Source organism: Leopardus geoffroyi, chromosome C1, assembly GCF_018350155.1.
Source record: "Leopardus geoffroyi isolate Oge1 chromosome C1, O.geoffroyi_Oge1_pat1.0, whole genome shotgun sequence".
Lineage (NCBI taxonomy): Eukaryota > Metazoa > Chordata > Mammalia > Carnivora > Felidae > Leopardus > Leopardus geoffroyi.
In genome coordinates, this window is record NC_059328.1 from 154,111,380 (window position 1) to 154,136,287 (window position 24,908).

Here is a 24,908-nt window from a genome sequence, read left to right on the forward strand (position 1 = left end):
GACATGCTGAAAACATTCACATGGGCCAATTCAATGATTTGATGGGTTGAAAAAACATAAAAAGAAAGTAACTACAAATAATGACATACTTATTTTTAAGTACTACAAATTAAAACTTTTGAAAATGTGGTCTTTAATTGCTTTTGGAAGAATTACTACTGCTTTCCATTCAGAAAAATATAAATTTTAATTTCTCCCTCTCCCCATTTCCCACACAAAGTAAAAACCAAACAAGAGAAAGGGCTTCTTTATAAGTAAATATGTAACATCCAGCCATTTAGTATTTTCAAAATTTAAAGTCTCAGACGCCCAAGCACCTTAATGCATTTGACATCATGAAAAGCAGAAATTTCCTACACTGTACATTAATTTTCCAAAATAATAGGCATTCAATTTTTAAGAGTATAATTGTGGAGATATATTGTACCTGAGAAAATATTTCTTTTACAGTAGTGACAAGAATGAATTTTTAAAAGTGTTACAATATACATAACACATTTATAAAATCTATATAAGAAAAATTTTACCCAATTTCAAAACATTGTTAATATGTAGAATTGACTACTCATGTGTTCAACCTACAACTGTCCTGTAAGGGACAATTATGTAGCTGATTCAGCTAAGCACTGGGGATGTAAAGATGATAGGGCCCAATTCTTACTCCTAAAGAGTTCAAACCCCAAAAGGACCAATTAATACACACAAAATCATGACAAAGTTTGATGACTACTCTAATGTAGGTATACAAATGATACAGCTGAAGCTCATGGGAAGAGAAACTTTCCTAGGAACTCAGAAGTGTTTTACAGATAGGAAACATGAGTTAAGTTTAGGGGAATGAATAGAAACTACCGGGGTAGGGGTGGAGGGACATGAAGTAATTTACATTTCAGGCACAGGAAAGCAAATGGAACCATGAAAGAAACTGGTACTTTCACAGAATTGGATAGTTTGGTAAAAATCCACAGAAAAGTCAAAGGAGATGAGAAATCAGTAAATCAATTTTTAAATACTTTGATAAATAAGTAAATTCAGGGGATGCCTAGGTAGCTCAATTGGTTAAGTGTTGGACTTTTGATTGTAGCTCTGGTCATGATCTTAGTTAGGGTTCGTGGGATCAAGCCCCGCACTGGGCTCCATGCTGTTAGCAGATTCTCATTCATTCTCATTTTCTCTCTCTCTCAAAATAAATAATTAAACTTAAAAGAAAAAAAGAATTCAGTAAACCAGCTCAGTATAACATGAACATGCTAAAGTCAATAGCCTATATAAACAAATGCAAAAGTAGTCAGAAAGTATAATGAAAAAAAACTTTTATACCAGCAACAAAAACGAATCTTAAAAATTGTTATAATACATATAACAAGAATTTCGCAAAATCTGTATGAAAAAAATCTTAAACGCCAAATATTCAGTTTGGATCTCTCCCTTCAACTCCAGATTTGTAAATCTAACGCCTACTTGACATCTGGACTCAGATGACTAACTGGAATCTCCAACTTAATTTAACTTCCGATTCCTCTCTCCAGCTCCTCTAAACCAAATCTTTTTCTCTCCAAGTCTCCCTATCTCTGTAAATCATAATTCTCCCAATTGCTTGAGCCAAAAAATCCCCTCACACACATAGCTGCAATCCAATCCATCAACGTCTGCCACTTCTATATGATAGACATGGATTCCACCAGCAACCCTGTTCACCAAACACCTCTGATCAAGTCGCTAGGTAGTCTCGGTGATCCCACCATTGGCCCTTCACATTCTCAACACAGCTGCTGGAATGATCCTTTTAAGTTGTAAGATCACCACACTTCCTCTCATACTCTCCAATGACTTCTGACTTCACCCAGAAAAAGATCTAGAGTCCTATAATTTGTCCTTCCTTACCTCTGGTCTAATTTCCTCTTCCTGTCCTTATGGCACTCCAATACTGTGACTCTTGCCCTTTTCTGGAACACACCTAGAACAATCCTTTTTTTTTTTTTTTTTTTTTTTTTTAAACACCTGTAACAATCCTGACTCAAGATTCTCACAGGGTCTGCTTCTAACTTTTTAAGACAGTACCTCTATTTCTCTGCTTTATTTTTGCCATACGGCTTATCAACAACTAACATACTTATTTTTTCATGTCTCCTTCTATTAAAGAGTAATTACTCCCATGACGATAGGGACTAGTCTCCACTGCCCTGTGTCACACATATTTGCAAATACATAGTATCTCTGGAACAATGCCTGCCACATAGCAGGCACTCATATTTATTGAATGAATGAATTCAATGAATATTTCCCACAAAAGAGGAGGCCCCTATGCATATAACTGGGAAGGAAAACTTCTTACCACCAAGGAAGGGAATGGATTTTTACATCCGAATAAACTGTGTTGGAGTTTTAGAAATTGATTATATTCTATTTTTGAGAAGATGAGTACTGGAAAATACACACTGGATTGATTAGCAAGAAATAACTGGGACACTTTGGGCTCTTAAAAGAGTTTCATTAGGAAGGCTGAAAAGAAGCCCAAGTGCCACAGGCAGGGAGGTAAAGAAGCGGAACCATTGGGTCTGCAGTGGACATGGCTTTCAAGAGTGGAAGGACAGAGGTCTGAGAGGCACCTCCTGTCGCTGCCATCATCCCCGCCGGGCCCCTGATTTTAGGGATGAAAGGAGGTACCTTCTCATCTCCAGAAGAGGCCCATCCTGGTCTCTATTTGAATGCCCTCCTCATCCTCTCTACCTTTACACATATTATTTATCCCTCAAGATCCAGACTGAGTCATAATTCCCTGGGACGTCTTTCTACTGCACACACAATGAACTCTGACGAACAGTTTTAATGTTCTGTGTATGTGTGACTTTTATTTCCTAAAGTACTTTGAAGTCTGTGATGAAAATTCATCTTAAATTACTAAGGATAAGCCTACTTACAAAGAAAAAGGGAAAGCAGAACAAAGCACTAGTTGAAATATTATTTACATAGAACTTCTTTTAAGAACATCTTAGTGTTCCCTGTTATTACTTTAAATAATAAAGCATTGGTCACCCCTGGTCCTGATAACTGGAAAGCATATTGGCAATCAGAACAAGATCTTGCCACAGCAAACTAGAAATCCAACTGGGATAATGCATTGTCTAGTTAAATAATGAATACAAAGCAAAAAAAAAAAAAAAAAGTGTCATAAAGTAGATGAGTAACATTCAAAATCCAGAGCAATGAGAGCATGATGAAACAAGCTCTGTGGGGGTGGGAAAGTTTACTTCAAAGAGAAGAGATATGTGACTCAGATCATGAAAGAAAAGTAGAATTTAGGTGGGCAGAACCTGCAGGATCATTATGTGTTGCTTCCCTATTGTGATTCATTTATATTAAATTCGGGAATGTGTCTATAAGTTAAAGTTTGCTTACTACACAATATAGTCTAGTGAGAAGAATACTGGGTAGAGGCCTGGATTTGGTCTAAATCCTAAGTAGTTTCAAGACTTTAACTTAGCCTTTTACTCACCAGCTAAATTTTAAAGATACCTTTTACCTACTTATATCTCTTCTAATATTCTCAATTTTTAAAAATTAATTGATTTATTTAGAGGGAGAAAGAGAGTAAGCGCGAGTGGGAGAGGGGCAGAGAGAGAATCCCAAACAGGCTCTGTGGTGTCATCACAAAGCCCAACATGGACTCAATCTCACCAACTGTGAGATCATGACCAGAGCCAAAAGCAAGAGGGGAATGCTTAACCAACTGAGCCATCCAGGCACCCCCACCCTACAATGTTCTTAATTTTTTACTGAGATGCTCTGAAGCAGTAATAAAATTAAATGTTACCCAAAGCCAAAGGTATAGTGAAAATAATCAAAGTTTATGACCTAACCTAGGTATAGGTAATTCTGGTAATGCAAAAAAAAAAAAAAAAAAAAATTAACACATCCACATGTAATAACACTATAATTTATTGCTTAAGGATACTAGTTTTTGTTAATATTTAAAAATTACAGTAAATGCCATTGAAGTCCCCAACCCTTTTAAATGTATTTGTTAATGTTTGTTTGTTTTTGAGAGTGCATGCGTGAACAGGGGAGGGACAGAGAGAGAATTCCAACCAGGCTCCACACTGACAGTCTGTCATGGGGCTCAAACCCACAAACCGTGAGATCGTGACCTCAGCCAAAATTAAGAGTTGGGAGTTGGAGGTTCAACTGATGGAGTCACCCAGGTGCCCCACCCCCATCCCTTTTAAATAGCAATGTTGGAGTCAGTTTTCCTACCCAGGGGATTTTTACATAAGCTCTTCTTCACCAGTCGCCTAATTTGACTACCAGTTTCCACTCCTTAGAAACTGCTACCCATAACCGAAAACAGCAGCAAATAGGGGGACATGGAGGGAGACTTACACTGAAAAGATACGGAAAACTCCTCTAGGTTGGGACAAAAATTCATTAATCAAGCCTTAAAAATAACAAGACACGACATCACACATGAATATGGTAAATTGAGTAGTATTATTTACATCTATACTCTCATTTATAATACATTTACATATGAATGCTTGCTTCTGTTTGAGGCACAAAATTTCTTTTTCTCCCCCAGCTTGAGGTATAATTGGTATACAAAAACTGCACATTTCTAATGAATGCAATTTGCTAAGTTTGTACATATGTGTATATTCCCTCCCCAAAAAATATTGCTTTCTTCATTAAAATTACCTCAATATTATACTCAATTTTCATGATAAAATTAAGGTAAACTTTCACACACTGGCATAACATTTTAAAAATACCAAAATGCAATTTTAACACAGAATTCAATTGGTCTCTGCTAATACTGATTGGTCTTTCTATCACTAGATTTACAAATCACTTCAAATCATGTGTCCATTGCAATCATTACTCCATCTCGGTCAATATTAATATCCTTAAAATAAATGAAAAGAAGGAATATAAGTGAGAACCTCAGCAAAACAACAGAAATCTACTCAAATACCTCTTGGTTTGAAAGAAAAATAGCTTTACATCATATATGAGATATACTTACATCCTTTTTAAAAAAAAATTTTTTTAATGTTTATATTTATTTTTGAGACAGAGGGAGACAGAGCATGAGCAGGGGAAGGGCAGAGTGAGAGAGAGAGAGGAAGACACAGGATCCAAAGCAGGCTCCAGGCTCTGAGCTGTCCGCACAGAGCCCGACACAGGGCTCGAACTCTCAAACTGTGAGATCATGACCTGGGCCGAAGTCGGACGCTCAACACACCAAGCCACCCAGGTGCCCTGATATAGTTACATCCTTAGTAAGTTACTCAAGTCCAATGCGATCTCATCTGTTTGCTATATTTATATAGTATTCCTATAGATTCACTCAGGAAAGTGAATATATGTGTGTGTATAATCTATATATATATATATTCACTCACTATATAAAAATACAGCCTCAATATCAAAGACAAAAATATAAAAGTGGAATAAGAAGTCTTAAAACAATAGGCTTTTTATGTATTACATCCTAATGCCAAAAAGAAATCAAACAGCTAACCTCTCTCCGTATAGCGGGCTACCAAAAATAAGATGCATAGTGGTAAGTGTCAGGGAGGCAGCCTTTCCAAATAACTGGCAATGTTCAGTGGTCCCTCAACTACACATTTCAGCTAGAAAGTGCAGACCGATTCCTCAAAGCAATTTCTTAGTGTTTCTCTTTAGGTTTAATATGAGAAGATTGTAGTAAACAGAAATCTGTTCTAATGGTGGGCATAACATTGTGCTACATGCTTGAGGGAATGCAATTAAGAACAACAAAAGGTCGCTTTTCTTGATGAGCCTTATATGAAATTAGAGTGAGCGGGCAAAGCAGCTTTAAAAGATAAGCACTAATGAGAGGCAACAAAGGGAGACCCCAAAAAAATCACATGATTCTTAACAGACATTTCTCTTGTCAAGGTCACCAATCACCTATGTGTGTCCAAATCTCATAGACGATTGATTACCTGAGTCATCTCAGTTACATTTGAGTGAGTTTCTAAATTCCAATAAGGACACATTTCACAGCTGTGCAGCAGCTGTGCTGGGAATCCTTTTCCCTCAGCTTCTCTGTGTGACAATACAATTTACTATGTTCTTCTTCCTTCACTGTCACTCCTCAGTCTCTATCCTCATCTCCCTGTCCCAGGCTCCTTCCCTGCCCTTTTCTCTTTCTACAACTCTCCCTTCCAGGTGATTTCATCAAACTCCAAGGCTTTAACTACAAGTAGGGGACTCTCAAACTTACTTCCCCAACCCTGACTTGTTTCTTGAGCTCTGATTAAATGCTCAGTAACTGCATGGTCATCTCCATTTGGATGTCCAATAGGTATCTCATAACCCATACTCTTGATTCTCTTTTCCATCCCAATTCACATCCAACACCCCCCAACCTCTCCTGGTATTCCCCATGTCTGCAAACGGCACCACACTAAACACCCCATTAACTCAAGCAAAACTCTTAGGCATCTTTTGATTCCTCTCTGTCACTATCTCCTATTTCCAAGCTACTATCAAATCCTGTGGGTTCTTAACTCTAAAACACATCCTAAATCCGTGTACTTGTCATCAGCTTCTCTGTTATCACCCTGGTAATTAAAGCATCATCTCTTGGGGCACCTGGGTGGCTCAGACGGTTAAGCGTCCAACTTCCATTTGGGTCATGGTTTGTGAATTCAAGCCCCGCACTGGGCTCTGTGCTGACAGCTCAGAGCCTGGAGCCTGCTTTGGATTCTCCCTCTCTCTCTCTGCCCCTCCCCTGCTCACACTCTGTCTCTCTCTCTCTCTCTCAAAAATAAATAAACATTAAAAAAAATTTTTTTAAAAAGCATCATCCCTTGTTTAGACTGTTCCAATAGCCTCCTGACTGATCTCTTCTGTTTTTCCTCTTGTGCCTTAAAATCTGTTCTCTTCAGCAGTCAGGAGTGATCTTTTAAATATGTAAATCTGATCACTTTGTATCTATGAGCTCTCACTGGCCTCCCAATGCACTAAGAATAAAACCCAAATCCCTCTCTTTGGCTTACAAGGCCCTAGATGAGCCAACCTCGTGGCTGTCAAGGTGTGATTTCAGAGAAGCAGCAGCTTCTAGGACCTTGTTATAAATGTACATTTTGGGGGCACCTGGATGGCTCAGTAGGTTAAGTGTCTGGCTCTTGATTTTGGCTCAGGTCCTGATCTCATGATTGGTGAGACAGAACTCTGTGTCAGGCTCCATGCTGACAGTGTGGAATCTGCTTTGGATTCTCTCTCTCTCTCTCTCTCTCTCTGCTCCTCCCCTACTCATGCTCTCTCTTTCAAAATAAATAAATAAACTTAAAACAAAAAAGAAATGCACGTTTTCAGGGCCTACCCGGGACTTACATAACTAGAAACACTGGAGGTAGAGCCCTACAATTTGCATTTGACAACTCCCAAGTGATTGTGATGCATGCTAAAGTCCAAGCAAGCACTGACTTAGCCTCTGCAAACCTCTGAGCTCCCCTCAGTGACTGTTTCAGCTCCCTGTGTAATTCACACTGGCATCCTTTCCCTCCTCAAACAGACCAAACCCTTTCACTTCTATCCAAAGTGCTTTTAACCATAGAACTTCAAGTTGCCTGCTCCGTGAGCTCATTCAGACTGCAGATCAACTATTTCCTCCTGATAGAGGTATTCTGTCACCACTCAAAAGAGGTGCAAAAGCCGATCCATACCCATCCATCTCCCCCTACTCTTCACACAACTCCATTTTGTCCTCATCACATTTATCACTATCTGATACCACCCTGTTCATTCATGTATTCACTTATTATTTGATGGCAGCCTCTGGAATGAAAATTCTGTGAGAACTGGGACCTGGCCTGTGTCATTCTCTGCTACCACCTCTAGAATGTTATGTGCGACAAGACAGGGTAGGGTGGTCTATAAGTGTTTGCTGATTTAATCGAGGGAAGAAAGGATGGAAGGTTATATCAATTCCATGAATTCATAGGAGAATAAGAGCTTGGTGGGTTGCTGAGAATCAATTATTTTGTGACCAGTCACAAATATAAGAATTATAAAGAGACCAACATAGATAAAAGTACTCAATCCTCAAAAAGATTTTAAATCTTCTATTGTGGGGGCGGCGGGAGGGCAGAATTAAGGATTAAGTTGGAACAGACTGAATTCTAGAGTAGAAAGAAATCTTCATTTTGCCCAGATGTTCAGTAACTTGCTGAGGGTCAGAACTCAGATGTCCTAGCTATAGCTTCCTTTGACCAGTGAGGACCATGATTAATATGAGAAAAGAATAACTTAATTTCATCTTTAAGAATGGAACTCCTCTCTCAGGTACATCTGGAATAATGTACCAAATAAAGAGGCAAGGGTATTCTTCATATCCAAGTAAGCACTTATTAAATGCTAATGCCTTCAAGTCCCCAAAATGATTCCAACAAGGACACAATGGAAAAATAAAATAGCTTCATCCTAGTTTATTACCATATCATCCACAACAGATAACACTGGAGTGCTGACTCCGTGTTGGAAATTCCCCTAGGTGTTTTGCATCTGCTAACTCTTCACAGCACTGTATAAGTGTGCCCATCTTCATGTTCCAGATGAAGAGAACTGATGCACAGAGTGTTTAAGGAACTTAGCTATCAGTGCTAGAGTGGAGATTTAAACCCAAGTTGTTGAATTCTAACGCCAGTGCTCTGAGCTACTTACTATATCACTGCTTTGGGAGCTGAAACAGTCCTACAAAATAACAGCAACAAAAAATGAATGAGCAAAAAGCCATGTAGTAGAGGAGAAAAAAGTAAGCAGCTATTGAATATTTACTGCTAAGTACTGTGCAAGAACCCTTTTTCTACACTTAATCTCACGACGCAGGTGTCACTGCCATATATCTGGGTTTTACAGAGGTTAAGAAACTTGTTCCAAAGTACACAGAACCTGGTACCAAACCCTCTAGATAACCTCAACAAGGGCCATCTAAACAATCCCTGATATTTAAATAGGATTGCGGACGTTAGATGTGCAAATGCCCACTCACACCTACAGAGGCTGCTACTTCCTCTGGTGGAGTTGTGGAAACAAAGTACTATGACTCAAAAAGCACAATGGCTGCCTGTGTCACCTTAAGTTAATCATTTCTCTAGTCCCCCATCCCTTCACTTACAAAATACAAGTATCGAAACAGATGATCTCAGGTCCCTTTCCACATCTAACATACAGAGATTTGTGCATAATAACGTTGTTTAGAGACTGAGAATGGCAGCCTTGGATATCTTCGAACTGGGGCAGGGCACAGTGTCTGAGCTAACTTACAAATACCATTTGGCGGAAAGAGTGGCATGGACAGGACCCCCTCTCCCAGGGAGCTCTTCCTATCCTGAGAACATGCTGGTCCTGGTCAGGAAAGGGTCTCTCTCTTCTGAGCTCACAGGAAATGGTTCCATTTCCAAGTGCCTTTCTCTGTCTTGGCATACACACTAGGAAAAAATGATGAACAGAGTGACAAACTCAAAAAACAGTTTGAAAAGTTTCTGGTTTCAGTCTCCCACACTCAATACTTTCACATTTCAAAACTTGGAATACAAGGTTCCTATCAGAAGCCATTCATCACTTCAGGGTTTTTTGCACCCATTGCACCTCCACTCAAATCTGATCAACAATCCAAACTACGTTAACTATACCCTGGGTTTCCGTCATCTTTGATATCTTTCCTCCTTCCCAGAACACGCACACGAAATGCACCGATTATCTTAATTTCCACTTTCCTGTTCCTTCCAAGTATCATTTTATCTCCCTCCTTCCTTTTGCAGCCAAACTTCCAGAACTCTGCTGCCCAATGGTGTAGCCATGTGGCTACTGAGCACTTGAAATGTGACTAGTGTGACTGAGGGATTATACTTTTAGTGAACTTAAATTTTAAAACCGATACTTGATTCAATTGTTGGCAAACATTCAAGTATATTTGGAACAATTCAGGTATGTGGATCTATTTTTCAACTATAAATTTTATGACAACTAAATACAGACCATGTCCTTCTAATGAAAATAAACCTTCTGAATGGAGATGTGCTATAAGTGTAAAATACACACTGTATTTTATTGATTAGTACAATAGTTAATATAAATATATTTATATTTGATTACATATGAAATAATATTTTCACATACTATGTTAAATGAAATGTATTTCTGAGAGAGAGCCTCCAAGATGGCCCCCATGACCCTGCCTCCATGTGTAATCCCCTCTCATTGAATGTGGATTTGGATTTAGTGACTCATGTTCAGTGAATAGAATATAGCAAAGAATGTCACTTCTGAGATTAGGTTACCAGAACACTGTAGCGTCAGTTTTAGGCATTCTCACTGGCTCTAAGGGAAGCCTGTTGCCAGGCTGTCAGTTTCCCTGTGCTTCTCTGGCCAACAGGTAAGGAGGACTTGAGCCCTGCCAAAAGCCATGAGTGTGAGCTTGAAAGTGGATGCCACCTTGGCTGAGACTTAAGCCCCAGCTGACATCTTGACTGCAGCCTCACCTCCCTAATCAATCTAGAGAAGTATGGTTCTGCACAAACCCCATGCCTCGGCTCCAGCATCAGGTGAACTGACATACACACTACACTTGAAAGCACCCGCGGCTCATGCCATCACCTGCACGAAGAGAACATTCTCTTCGCCATCAACCAGTGAAAATCTTCTCTTTGGGTGCCGTTTTTTAAGAACCTTTCTTGTTTTACACATGGAAGTCATTCTACTTTAAAATCTTCTAGATTTATAGATTTATATAAATTTATACATAAATACAATTTATGTATTTATAAATTGATATGCATATAAATTTATATTGTGAATACAATGTATTGTAAATTTATATATATAAATTTATGGATTTATATCTATAGTAGGATGCTTGTATAGATCCTTCTGTTCACTAAGTATCTATGATGAGTCATCACGTCCAACACACTATGCAGATGAAGTGGGGTAAGTCCAGAGAGGTTTTCCCTTCTAGCACTGTTAGTGGTATGGTAGAAAGAGTAAAAAGAAACCCAAATAAGGAATTACAGTGCAGAAATAAAGTACCCCAGGCTGCCTTGTGTCTTAAAGCACAGTTCTCAATGCACTCCACCTTATCTGCCAGAAAACTTTTTGAAGCAGAAACCATGAATATATTTTTTTTGTATTTTTGATTAATACATCACCTTTTTCAGAGTATGCTCAATCATTTCTTAAGGAGTGAACTATTCAACTACAGTTTTCATTTGGTTTATCCATTTTTTATTATATCCCTCTCAAGTCTTCCTTATTTATTACTTTTAGGAACTTAGCAATTGTGTAAAGTGAAGACAAGGACATAATAGAATCTCTTTGTAACAAAGGTCTTCCAGGATAAATCAGCATGAGTAAATGAAGCTTTTGTTGTGGTTTAGTTGTCATACACCCAAAAAAGCACAGATGCTCTCTTCTGTTTTAACCACATATCCATTCCAAAAGCAGAAATGAAATTTCCAAAAGTTAATTCTGGTGAGGAACGGTTTAATATCCACTATGGTAGCCAGCTAATGAGATGCTAAACAACATAATTTACACTCCCTACTCCCACCCGACTTCTCAGCAGGTAATTTCTGAGAAATTTCTTCAACATTTAGTGATATCCAATAACATTCTCAATAACAAAAGCCTGATTTGTAATCTTCATTTGTTTATATATCTAAAATAGCTAAAAACCACACATTATATCACATTTTATAAAAGTCAATAGGACAATAATTTACTCCTGAGTGTTTCTAAGACAAACTCTTATTCACACACACACACACACACACACACACACACACACAGAGAGACACACACAGATGCACACATACACACATGCAATGCTTAAGATATTTAAATGCATAATTTGGTTTTCACCTTTTTTTGGTTGGGAGGCTATCAGTGGTGTGGCAGGGGGAAAACAAAAATGTCTAGCTCATAGATACATAATCTCCCTGTGACAACATTAAGATATTACATGTAGAAAAGCACAAGGTGATATAAAAGAAGTACACATTTGCAATTAAAAAGGAAAAAAAATCTACATATAAATCCTGAAAAGGTACTGAAAGAGTTCAAGATTTTGAAATGAGTCAGAGATCTTGGTTTGTGCTCAGGGCTGCACTTATTAGTAGGTCACTAATCTCTCTGGAACAATGTCCTCAATCACAAAATTGGATAATCTATCCCACCTCACAGGGTTGCTGAGAGTTAAATGGGTAATGCATATTCATTGTCTAGCCCAGTGGTTCTCCAACTTGGCTATACAATGGACTCACCTGAGGAGTTTTAGAAAATGCTGAGGCCTACGTCTCACTTTCGGAAATTGATTTAATTGGCTTGTGGGGATTTTTTAAACCTCCCCAAGTTGATTCTAAAGTGCAGCCAAGGTTGAGATCCACTAGTCTAGGATAATGCATGGCCTATAATAGGTATTCAGAGTTAACGATATACCTTCATAAGAACTTTGTAAATGCTGAAACACTGCCTGAAGGTTGCTACTTAGGTCAAGAAGGTCTCAGAATCACTTAATACGACAAATCTTAGAAGGTAGTCCAAAAGTTTTATAATAACTTTTCAAATCTAAATATCCAAAATATTTTTGCCTCCTAATTCCTTATAAGAGGAAGGAAAACATAAATCTTCCTTGATATTTTCACTGAGGTATAATTTAATACAAAAAAATGTTCAGATGTAAGTGAATATTTTGATTCATGTATACACACTCCAAGAACCAACCCACAAAGACAGAGTACAAAAATGTATCTATAATGGGGGCTTGGGTGGCTCAGTCCATTAAGCTTCAGACTCTTGATTTCAGCTCAGGTCATGATCTCACAGTTTGTGAGTTTGAGCCCCACGTCGGGCTCTGTGTGATGCCAGGGCACATGCACATACTCTCTTTCTCTCTCTCAAAAATAAGTAAATAGACATTTTAAAAAAATGTATCTATAAATTAAAAATTAAATATTTAATTTCTCATCTGTTCCATAAGTGTCACTGCAATTTCAGTTTGTCTCTGGGCTGTCCCCAACATCTTATGGAGATGTCTGTCTTAAGCAGTTAGGAAAGTCAAACAAGAGGTAGGATAAGGAAAGTCTCCAGTAGAAACGTGCATATCAAAGGAGGAGATAAAAAAAAAAAATTCATCAAAACAAATGAGCAAAGTTGAAAAAACAGACCTGAAAGCAATATAAAGAATGAGTCACAAGACAGTCAACATTTATTGGGCACCCACTGTGCGCTCAGTGCTATAGAAAGAAACTGGGTAGATTAAAGAAATACCATGAGGTCCTCAGATAGCAGTAATGTAAAAATGAAGTGAGTCCAACTAAACACTCAAAGATATCCTAAAAGGATCTTACAAAAAAAAAAACCCAAAAAACAAACAAAAAAAAAACACCTACATTAACTGAATGCCTATCTAGCTCCAGGAACTAAATTCATTCAGTAAATAATTTCTCTCAAAAACTAACTGAAACTCCAAAACCACGACCCAGTGCTCACTTGCTGCTCCATTTACTCTGTACATAGTCTTCTGTCTGGCGAGTAATAAATGTCAGGATCAACTGGGCTCAGCATCATCTACTGAAAGCTTCCTTTGAACTTTGAAAGTGATGCCTGGCAGGCAATGTATATGGGATAGTCCATGCAGTTTATGAAAATTAGTCTAAACAGTAATAAAACCGTGATTGACACTACAATCTAAAAATTCAAAAATGAATAACATAAACATGGAGAGAGTGAACTATGCAAAACTTCTCAGACTTCCTTTTTCTTTGCCAGATAAAAATTAAGTACAAAAAGTCCTATATAACTCCACTTTTTCAAAAGAGGTTACATACTTACTGAAAAGTAAAGAAAGAGTTACTGATCAAATTTAAGGTAAAAAATATTTTTTAAAATTTATTTTGAGAGAGTATGTGTACACTCATGCACTATTGGGGGAGGGACAGAGAGAGAGACAGAGGGAGAGAGAGAGAGAGAGGGAGAGAGAGAGGCAGGGAATCCCAAGCAGGCTCCATGCTGTCAGTGCAGAGACTGATGGGGGGCTCCCCTCGATCTCACAAACCATGAGATTATGACCTGAGATAAAATCAAGAGTCAGAAGCTTAACTGACTGAGCCACCCAGGCACCCCAAGGCAAGAATTTATCCACAAATTGTTTCATCTTATTATGAGCTCTGAGACAATAAAATTTTCACCCCTAAAGAAAGAAATTTTCACCCCTAAAAGGAAGTTAAAAAGTTCTTAGTTGCAAGGCACCTGGTGGCTCAGTCAGTTAAGGGCTTGACTTTAACTCAGGTCATGATCTCCCGGTTCGTGAGTTCGAGCCCCATGTGGGGCTCTCTGCTGACAGCTCAGAGCCTAGAGCCTGCTTTAGATTCTGTTTTCCTCTCTCTCTCTGCCCCTCCCCCACTCACACTCTGTCTCTCTCTCTCTCAAAAAAAAAATAAATAAATAAACATTGAAAAAACGTTCTTAGTTGCAATCAAAATTGCCCTTAAGTAGGTAAATGGACAAATGAAACATGGTATATCTGAAATTTTACTCATTGCTAAAATGAAATGAAGTATCAAGTCATGAAAGACCCTTAAATGCATATTCTAAGTGCAAGAAATCAGTTTGAAAAGGCTACATTGCATGATTGTACATTGTAGGATTCCAACTATATGACATTCTGGCAAAATTGTGGAGATAATAAAAAGATCAGGTGTTGTCAGGGATTGTGGGGTGGAGTGAAGGGAGAGGAACAGGTGAAGCACAGAGGATTTTTGGAGCAGTGAAAACACTCTATACAATACTATAATGATGCACACATGTCCTTGTACATTTGTCCAAACCTGTAGGATGTACAACATCAAGAGCGGTCCCCAGTATAAATTATGGATTTGGGGTGACTGTGATGTCTCAATGTAGGTTCCTCAGTTGTGACAAATGCACCACTCTGGTGATGTATATTAATAATGGGGGAGGCTATGCACGTGCGGGGACAGGGTGTACATAAAAACCTATGTACCTTCTATTAAATTTTTCTCTGAACCTAAAATTGCTATAAAAAGAATTAAGTCCTGGGGCACCTATGTGGCTCAGTCAGTTGAGCATCTGACTCTTGATTTTGGCTCAGGACATGATCCCAGGGTCATGGGATCAAGCCCCACACCAGGCTCGATGCTGAGCATGGAGCCAGCTTCATATTCTCTTATCTCTCCCCTGCTTGCACTCTAGAAAAAACTAACAATAAAAAAAAATTTAAGTCTTTTTAAAAAAGCTCTTAGTTGGAATACTTTTCCAGTTTTCAAAAGCATGCTACGTAAGGAACTAAAAAACCTTAAATGTGGGCATTATAATAATTAAAATATCTATACCTATGTACATTACTTAGTGGGCATGTAGATGTTAGCCAAGCAAGCACACTAATAATAGATTAACCAATTATAAAATGAAAACAAGAGTTGCCTTCAAGTCACAATTTCAATAACCGTTTCTCAAATACAGGCATAACTCAGAGATATTGCGGGTTCAGTTCCAGACCATGGCAATAAAGCAAATTTTGCAATAGTGAGTCAAATTAATTTTTTTTACTTCCCAGTATATATAAAATTTATATTTAAACTATATGGTAGTCTATTAAGTATGCAATACATAGAATTATGTCTAAAAAACAATGTATACACCTTAATTAAAAAGTACCGTATTGCTAAAAAATGCAAACCATCGCCTTGAGTTTTCAGTGAGTCGTAATTACTAATCACAAATTACTATAACAAATAATAAAGAAAAGTCTGCAATAATGCGAGAATTACCAAAACGTGACATAGAGACACAAAATGAGCCAATGCTGTTGGAAAAATGGTGGCAGTGACTTACTTAACACCAGGTTGCCACAAACCTTCAATTTGCCACAAAAGCAAATAAAGTGAAGCACAGTAAAGCAAACCGCAGTAAAACAAGGTATGTCTGTATGTTCTTTGGTAAATATTAAACAGCATTTAGTCATTAGTCTCTGTTAAAGTTTTCAATCTTTGTTGGGGAGTGGTGTGTGTTAGAGTAAACCACATTCAAACAAAACCTTCACTGCCTACTGATAAAGAAAAGTCCTTGGAATGAATTTTCCTAGCTAGAGAATTTATCAAATACTGGGCTAATAAAACTACTTGGAAATAGTGTCTCAAACTTCGGAAATATTACAATCTAAAGTCGCTGATTTAGATTAATCTAAAGCTGATATAAATGTAAAATATAAACTTATAAAATGTTTAGTAAAATACAGGAGAAAATCTTTGGGACCAATGCTTAGGCAAAAGGTTCTTAGACATGACACCAAAGACACAATCCACAAAATATTTTTTTAAATGTCAATAAAGTGGACTTCATCAAAAATGAAACTTTTGCTCTGGGAAAGACCTTGTGAAGAGGCTAAAAAAAAAACAAAAAACAAAAAACCTCAGAATAGGGGAAAATATCTGCAAGTCATAGAACCAAATGACATATCCAGAAAAGAGAGAGAGTGCTCTAAACTCTACAGTAAGAAAACAATAAGGAATACAATTAAAAAATGGGCAAAAGCTCTGAACGCTACCAAAGACGACATAAGAATGGCAAACAGGCACATGAAAAGACGTTCAACATCAATCTCCATTAGGGAAATGCAAATTAAAGCTATGATGAGAGGGGTGCCTGGGTGGCTCAGTCGGTTGAGTGTCCTACTTCGGCTCAGGTCATGATCTCATGGGTCATGAATTTAAGTCCCACGCTGGGCTCTGTGCTGACAGCTCAGAGCCTGGAGCCTGCTTCGGATTCTGTGCCCCCCCCCCCTCTGCCCCTCCCCTGCTCTTGCTCTCTCTCGCAAAACTAAGTAAATATTAAAAGCTCTTAAAAAAAAGAAAAGAAAAAAGCTATGATGAGATACCGCAACACACCTAAATCAAAAACTACTGATATCAAGTGCAGATGAGACTGTGCAGAAACTGGATCTCTCCTATGTGGCTTATGTAACGTGCCTGCAAAATGGTATGGTCACTTGGGGAAAGTTTGGGAGCGAAATATGAGGCTAAATACACACTCCATATGGTCCTGCAATCTACTGTTGATAGTTGCACGACAGAAATGAAAGCTTACATTCATATAAAACCTGTACAAGAGTGTTTACGGCAGCTCTCTTTTTAACCCCAAACTGGAAACAACCCAAATGTGTGCCTGTATAAGAATGAATAAACAAGGTGTGGTACATCCATACATCAGACTCAGCAATAAAAAGCAACAAAGTCTTGATACACTCAATATCTCAGAGGATCTCAAGAGCATTATGCTGAGTGAAAAAAGCCAGTCTCACCGGGTTACATATTGTAAGGTTCTATTTATGTAAGAGTCCTAAAGTGACAAACTTAAGGTCATGGAATACAGATTACCGCCTGCCTGGGTTGGAGGTAGGTGTGACTAGTAAGGGGTAATACAAAGGAGTTCCTGTGTGGTGATGCAACAGCTCTGTTTTCTGAGTGTGGGCTGTCACACAAATCTATGTAGCAAAATGTCATAGAATTAGAAATCAAAACAGATAGATAATAATAATAAAGAATGCACATAAAAGCTGATGAAGTCCGAACAAGGTCTATACCTGAGTTGATAGTATTGCACCAATGTCACTTCCCTGGTTTTTTTTTTTTTGTTTTTTTTTAATTTTTTTTTTCAACGTTTATTTATTTTTGGGACAGAGAGAGACAGAGCATGAACGGGGGAGGGGCAGAGAGAGAGGGAGACACAGAATCGGAAACAGGCTCCAGGCTCTGAGCCATCAGCCCAGAGCCCGACGCGGGGCTCGAACTCACGGACCGCGAGATCGTGACCTGGCTGAAGTCGGACGCTCAACCGACTGCGCCACCCAGGCGCCCCCCTGGTTTTAATAATGTATTATAGTTATGGAAGATATTATTATTGGGAGAAGCTTTGGGGAAGGCATATGAAAGTGCATTATTTTTGCAACTTTTAGCAAATCAAACTATTTAAAAATAAAAAATTACAATATATCAACAATAGCCAAAGTATGGAAACAGCCCAAATGTCCATCAATGGATGAATGGATAAAGATGATGTGGTATATATATACAATGGAGTATTACTCGGCAATCCAACAGAATGAAATCTTGTCATTTTCAACTACGTGGATGGAACTAGAGGGTATTATCCTATGTGAAATTAGTCAGAGAAAGACAAATATCATATGACTTCACTCACATGAGGACTTCAAGACACAGAACAGATGAACATAAGGGAAGTGAAGCAAAAATAACAGAAAAACGGGGGGGGGGGGATGAAACATCAGAGACTTTTTTTTTTTTAGTTATTTTAAGTTTATTAATTCAAGTTTATTCTTTTTTTTTAATTTTTTTTTTCAACGTTTATTTATTTTTTTGGGGACAGAGAGAGACAGAGCACGAATGGGGGAGGGGCAGAGAGAGAGGGAGACGCAGAATCGGAAACAGGCTCCAGGCTCTGAGCCATCAGCCCAGAGCCTGACGCGGGGCTCGAACTCACGGACCGCGAGATCGTGACCTGGCCGAAGTCGGACACTTAACAGACTGCGTCACCCAGGCGCCCCAATTCAAGTTTATTCTTGAAGGTTTTTATTATTCCAATAAATTTAAACAGCAAGGATTATAAATGTATATTAGGATTTTTAACACATTTTTAATAACCCAAACATACATAAGTCAAGATTTTCCCCAACTAAATTTGAGTGCATTTTTCCCCTCTGGAGTTACCAGTTAACCACTCAAAGCCCTGCTTTGATTGGGTTCACAAATCAATACATGTCGAGAAGGCAGGGAACAAATAAATGTGATGTAACCAATGATAGTGAATATCTTGTTCTGAGCTAAAAGAAATCTCTAAGATCAAAATCTATGGTATTAATAAGAAACCTTATTGACATCAGAGACTCTTAAATATGGAGAATAAACAGAGGGTTACTGGAGGGTTTGTGGGAGGGGGGATGGGCTAAATGGGTAAGGGGCATTAAGGAATCTACTCCTGCAATCATTGTTGCACTATATGCTAACTAACTTGGATACAAATTAAAAAAAATTAAAAAATAAAATAAAAGTTAACACACAAAAAATTACAATAAAAATAGATTAAGGTAGTGATAGGCATTTGATCTCAAAATTTGATAGGCATTAGAATCATCTATGGAATTTGTTTCTAGTATAGGTTTGCTTGAGTGGTCCCATATTGTACCTATTTAAATAGAATCTGTATATGGGGCCCAAGTGATATATACCAGTGATCCAGCACATTACACTTTGATAACCATTGGACTAAAATAAAGGCAAAGGCATTATTAAAATGATGATCCCCATCAATACATATTGCTCTACTTCATGGCCAAATACTAAAGAAGTCTTACCTACGCAGAATCTCATTCACGGACTATCTAACTGAGCTAAGAGGCTCTCATTTATAGACACAGTAAAAGACATGCAAATGAATTTAATTCTTAATCTATTTTAAAAACACAAATACTATTATTCATAACACATACATTTGTGTGTCTATTAAAGGGTCTTTACCTGTACTTCTACGTAAAATAACTATTGTTGGCAAATAACAAGTACACACATATAATGGGCATCAAAGTACTTAATTTAAATTTTTTTTGTTTTTTTTTTTAATGTTTATTATTTTTGAGAGAGAGAGAGACAGACAGACAGAGCATAAGCAGGGGAGCGGGTGAGAGACTGAAGAGACACAGAATCCTAAGCAGGCTCCAGGCTCCGAGCTGTCAGCACAGAGCCTCACACGGGGCTCAAACTCACGAACCAAACCGTGAGATCATGACCTGAGCTGAAATCGGATGCTTAACCAGCTGAGTCACCCAGGTAACCCAAGGCACATGATTTAAAAGCTTCTTTTATTAGGAAAAAAAAATGAGAAGATCAACTTAGACATTATTCTATATGCAACATCATAAAAATTAAACCCCAAGAAGTCTGTCAAGATTTAATTCAATTATTCCCTCCTTAGAGGCCATACACAAGGATTGGTAAGAGCTGCACACTTTCAAACCCTAGACCCATGGCTTTTGCATTTACATTGAGTGTCTCTGTGCTAAGCACCTACTAGGCCCCTTTTACCTCACAGAGGGAGGAATGATTCAGTTTCCCAAAGTCTCCCATCCATCATTTTACCAAAAGAAATACAACAATAAAACAGGATAAATCAAGTCTTGGAACACCATTTCTGAAAGGCTGCTCAATCTTAAATCTTAAATCTCAGTCTTAAACATCTGCTGTAAATTCTTAAATGCAAACTCATTTGCTCTCAGCTCTGTGAAAAAATTAATTCTTTTGGATGAAATGTATAAAGCCATTTTCTGATTTGTGCTCAAATAATTCACCTAATATAATAATTAGCAAATCTAGTTATCAGCAAAATCTGGAATGTGGATAGCCTACAGCCCAGTTTCTCCTACAAATCGATGATGTGGGGAAATGGGACGAGGACAAGAACTGGCATAGAATGGGAGATTTAAGTGCCGTAACCACCAAAGGAATGTGGGAAATTGACTCCGGTTTGGACAAACTGACTGCTAGAGAAATTTAAAGGAGTATTAGATGATACGTTAATTCTGCTAAATACTATAATACTAGAGAAGGCATGTTTAAAAACAAGAGTCCTTATCACTCATACACATATAAGAAAATACTCATAAGTAAAGTGGCTACGGGTGGGATATTCTTCAAAAGAGAAAAGGGGAAGAAAATAGAGGCAGGGAAGGTCAGAAGCTGGGTGATGAGTAATAAATACTCTTTCCTTTTGTGTTTGAGAATTACTGATAGAGAACCACCCCCCCCCCCCGCCAAGTTTATGTACAGATGAACAAAACAACTAGAAACAATTGAAAAAAAAAAAAAACATTACTAAGGCTAGTCAAAAATGCATATTTAAAATATATCTAGATCAGGGGCACCTGGGTGGCTCAGTCGGTTAGGCGTCTGACTTTGGCTCAGGTCATGATCTCACGGTTCGTGGGTTCGAGCCCGTGTCCGGCTCTGTGCTGACAGCTTGGAGCTTGGAGCCTGCTTCTGATTCTGTGTCTCCCTCTCTCTCTGCCCTCCCCTGCTCACACTCTCTGTTTCGAAAAAATAAATAAATGCAAAAAAAAGTTTTAAATATATCTAGATCAAATACATGCTGACCTCCTAAATGAAAGTCACTTCTGCCCTTTCGTATGCAAAATGAGGAGCTGTGCTGGAAAATTTGTTAAGTTTCTTCTACTCTAATATTCTAAGTGCTTTAAGCAGAGATTGCTGGGGTGCCTGGGTGACTCAGTTGGTTAAGTGTTCCACTTAGGCCCCAGTCATGATCTCGTGGTTCGTGAGTTTGAGCCCTGTGTCGGGCTCTGTGCTGACAGCTCAGAGTCTGGACGTGCTTCAGATTCTGTGTCCCCCTCTCCCTCCACTCCACCCCTGCTTGTGCTCTATCTCTGTCTTTCAAAAATGAATAAACATTAAGAAAATTTAAATAAACAAAGACTGGGGCCCCTGGGTGGCTCAGTTGGTTAAGTGTCTGACTTTGGCTCAGCTCATGATCTCATGATCCATGAGTTTGAGCCCAGTGTTGGGCTCTGTGCTGACAGCTCAGAGACTAGAGCCTGCTTCTGATTCTGTGTCTCCCTCTCTCTCTGCACCTCGTCCGCTCATTCTCTCTCTCTCTCTCTCTCTCTTAAAAATAAACATTAAAAATTTTTTTAGATAAAATAAGTAAATAAGCACAGATCATCATTTTTCTTTCTAATATGTATGTCCTATTCCTAACCCGTCTGGGGCCCTAGGCAGCCACTAATCTACTTTCTTTCTCTATACACTTGGCTTTTTGGATATTTCATATAAATAGAATTATAAAATATATGTCCTCTTCTCTCTGGTTCTCTCACTATGATACTTTTGAGGTTTGTCCATATTGTAGTACGTAACTGTACTTTCCTACTATTTTTTTTTTAATTTTTTTTTTTCAACGTTTTTATTTATTTTTGGGACAGAGAGAGACAGAGCATGAACGGGGGAGGGGCAGAGAGAGAGGGAGACACAGAATCGGAAACAGGCTCCAGGCTCTGAGCCATCAGCCCAGAGCCTGACGCAGGACTCGAACTCACGGACCGCGAGATCGTGACCTGGCTGAAGTCGGACGCTTAACCGACTGCGCCACCCAGGCGCCCCATGTACTTTCCTACTATTTATTGCCCAGTATTATTCCATTATATGACTAGACCACATTTTATCCATTCATTAATTGAAGGATATTTGGGTTGTTTCCATTTTTGGCTATTATAATTAACGTTGCTATGAAGAGTCACAAGCAAGTCCTTGCACATACTCCTTGTTGGTATACCATTCTTGTTAAGACTTCAAAACAAAACCAATATAGTATGTTCCTAAGTACCCAGTGTAATTCCTCCCAGACTCACAGAAATAGTTTAAAGCCATGATTCCCTAAAGCTATTTGACATCACTGGCATTTAAATGTATAACATATTTGGGGCGCCTAGGTGGCTTAGTAGGTTAAGCGTCCAACTTCAGCTCAGGTCATGATCTCCTGGGTTGGTGAGTTTGAGCCCCACATCGGGCTCTGGGCTGACGGCTCAGAGTCTGGAGCCTGCTTCAGATTCTGCATCTCTCTTTCTCTCTGCCCCTCCCAAGCTTAGGCTCAGTTTCTCTCAAAAATAAATAAACGTTAAAAAAAATTTAAAAGTATAACATATTCATGGAAGACTAATAAATATTCAAGAATTATTAGTCACACTTAGACTAAACAAAACACAGCCTCAGACACAAACTGATTATTCAAGGAACATTTTGGTTACAATTCAAACAGCTCAAGAACTGCTTTTCCAGTAAAGCCATTCTTCTTTCAACTACAGATCAAAGGGTTAGTATAAATGTTAATGTGCAATAACTATAATGAATAATATAATTAAACATATTTGTTTTAAGGCAAGATATAAAGCAGCAATCATTGAATACATTAATACATCTAATAAAAAAGAGGTTGTTGGTATAATGAAAACACAGCATAACTGTGTTTATGTACTGGTTTCACTACCTAACCCCAGAAATTTAGGATTCCCCTTAAGTGTTGCTTATGCAATAACGTGTAGTTCAAAACTGTACTTTTAAACTCTGACATAGAATTGTAGAAATGTCTTTAATATTTTTCTTACATACTTAATAAATTCATTTGGGAAAATATCTCTAGAGTTTTAATATATACACGGAATTGGTATTGACATTATCTTACAGAAAGCACTTGGGAATAATGATTTTGGAAAATGATCATAAAGGAACACAAATATAAGAAAACCCTCTGTACCTAATCAGAAGGCCATTTAAAAAGCCACCTAAAATGGGGCGCCTGGGTGGCGCAGTCGGTTAAGCGTCCGACTTCACCAGGTCACGATCTCGCGGTCCTTGAGTTCGAGCCCCGCGTCAGGCTCTGGGCTGATGGCTCAGAGCCTGGAGCCTGTTTCTGATTCTGTGTCTCCCTCTCTCTCTGCCCCTCCCCGTTCATGCTCTGTCTCTCTCTGTCCCAAAAATAAATAAACGTTGAAAAAAAAAATTAAAAAAAAAATAAATAAAAAAAATAAAAAGCCACCTAAAATATGAAATCAAAAGTTCAAGTAAACCTCAAGCATGTCATTCTGACTTAAAAAACACAGATGTAAATCATACATTGATGATCTGTGATGTAGAGTGAAAGATTATCTTTGCAAATATACACACTGTGGATTTTCACCCCGTTGGTCTTGCAGAGAAGTAGCACATGATGGTTTCCTTTCACTTCCAGTTTTTTTAAGTAAGCAACAGATTTCAAGACACCTGCAAGCAATTTGAGTGCAAATTCCTTGATTTTTATCATTTTTATTCTTTTAGTTCTCTCATTCAGCACATTTTTGATAAATATAATAAGAGGTACCAGCAGGAAATCTAGAAAGTCGCCAGTGGCTCCAGCAGTTCACTGTGCAAAGCACAGCCATTTCAGCAGGTTTCACCCAGGGAGGGAAAGTCTCATTTGACCCTGTAAGGAAGTTCACTGAAGTTGAAGGGCTTCTACAGTATTAATAGACATAAGATTGCTGGGGAACTTTGATCCATACACTGAGAAATCTTTAAGAAATACTGGCCCCAAACCCATTTTTATAATTCATCCAAACACTTGCAAGCTCAACAAAAACCACATCAGGTACCTCTTAATCTTGTAAGAAAGGTAGTAAAAAATGAGAACACTGCAGATCAGATCACAGGTCAGAAATTATACTAATAATACTCTCAACAGAGTAATAATCCAAGCAGTATTAAGATATAAATACATTAAAGTATAACTTTCAAGAAACCATCATTTTTATCCTTCTGTAGAAACACTCCCTTTGGGGCGCCTGGGTGGCGCAGTCGGTTAAGCGTCCGACTTCAGCCAGGTCACGATCTCGCGGTCCGTGAGTTCGAGCCCCGCGTCGGGCTCTGGGCTGATGGCTCAGAGCCTGGAGTCTGTTTCCGATTCTGTGTCTCCCTCTCTCTCTGCCCCTCCCCTGTTCATGCTCTGTCTCTCTCTGTCCCAAAAATAAATAAACGTTCAAAAAAAAAAAAAAAAGAAACACTCCCTTTCATCTGGGGAAGGAATAATCTGGGACTATCCTATTTATTAATTAAATGCTTTCATGATTATTTTCAATCTCAATAATTTAATAAAAGAAAAGTTAAGAAAAACCTAGAAATAAAATCTTATTTGTGCCATCAGAACTGAAAAATCCCAATGAAAATGAAAACTAAATATTTACTGACAAAGAAAAGGTCTCTAGGAAAGAGTTTGCTTTCCTATCTCCTATTTTTTGTTATTTATTACAA

General features: G+C 38.3%; 1 protein-coding gene across 12 annotated transcripts in view; it reads right to left on the reverse strand.

The window, feature by feature from the left end:
* COBLL1 (cordon-bleu WH2 repeat protein like 1) overlaps positions 1-24,908 on the reverse strand; it is a 172,767-nt gene that overhangs the window by 68,254 nt on the left and 79,605 nt on the right. Inside the window, exon 1 of one of the 12 annotated variants that reach the window (XM_045480045.1) lies at positions 9,295-9,417. The exons of the other annotated variants lie outside the window; for them this stretch is intronic. The gene's annotated coding sequence lies outside the window, so the exon portion shown is untranslated. Of the gene's footprint in view, positions 1-9,294; positions 9,418-24,908 lie in introns of those variants that run through there. 12 annotated transcript variants of the gene reach the window in all.